Consider the following 875-nt stretch of genomic DNA (forward strand, 5'->3'; position numbering starts at 1 on the left):
CAGTTAATTATATTATTTAATTGTACAAGTTCCCCTTCTGTAGCGAAAAATTAAGCCAAATCCTTTTCAAGGACTTCGCCATCCTTTGCTACGAAAATGCGTTTACCATAATTCATACGGCACGACGAAGCCGCACAGAGTGGTTCAAAATTGGAATTTAATGTTCATAATGCGTAGGTTTCATTTTTCAACAAATTTTTACTAAAAACCAAAAAAGAATATTTATTTTAGTGAACACTTTTTTATAATATTTCAAAATTTTTTTGTGTATTTTTTTTTTTTGTTTAGGGAGAACCATACAACATTTTTCAACTAGTTTTTTTTATGTAACATTTATTAACAGGAACAGGAGAATACATTTTCTTCAAAATTGCTACCTTATCTGTATTTTGCACTAAAAAAATTAATATTATCAAATAAAAGTTCAGAAATCAGGCTCAACTGGTCTCTTGCAAATACCTTAAGCTTTCATAAACAAAAAAATAAAAATTCATCAAATTAAGTGAAAAATGAAGGCTCCAGTGAATTGCGAACACTAAATGCCAGTTTTGAACCACTGTGCAGCAGGGGGTTCATTGTTCTCTTTCAGTGGAACTGGAAACTCAGCGTGCAACACGATCCTGGGCAAAACTTTCCCTGTGCTTTATAGCTTGTACAAAGATTACCGATTCAATAGAAACCCTTAAGTGGGGTGCGAGGCAAACTGGCGAAGGTTTTCATTATATTTTATAAGGGACATTTTTATTTTTCATATTCTGCGTTTAAAAATTTACCCCTGAAAAATGAAGAGCCGATTTAAAGGACAGTTCAAGAAATAAAGGACAAAAAGCGTCCTTTACAGGGGTTAAAATAAAGGACTGTCCTTTAAAATAAAG

Source organism: Rhagoletis pomonella, unplaced genomic scaffold, assembly GCF_013731165.1.
Source record: "Rhagoletis pomonella isolate Grant_MI unplaced genomic scaffold, Rhpom_1.0 Rhpom_scaffold_00007, whole genome shotgun sequence".
Taxonomy (NCBI): domain Eukaryota; kingdom Metazoa; phylum Arthropoda; class Insecta; order Diptera; family Tephritidae; genus Rhagoletis; species Rhagoletis pomonella.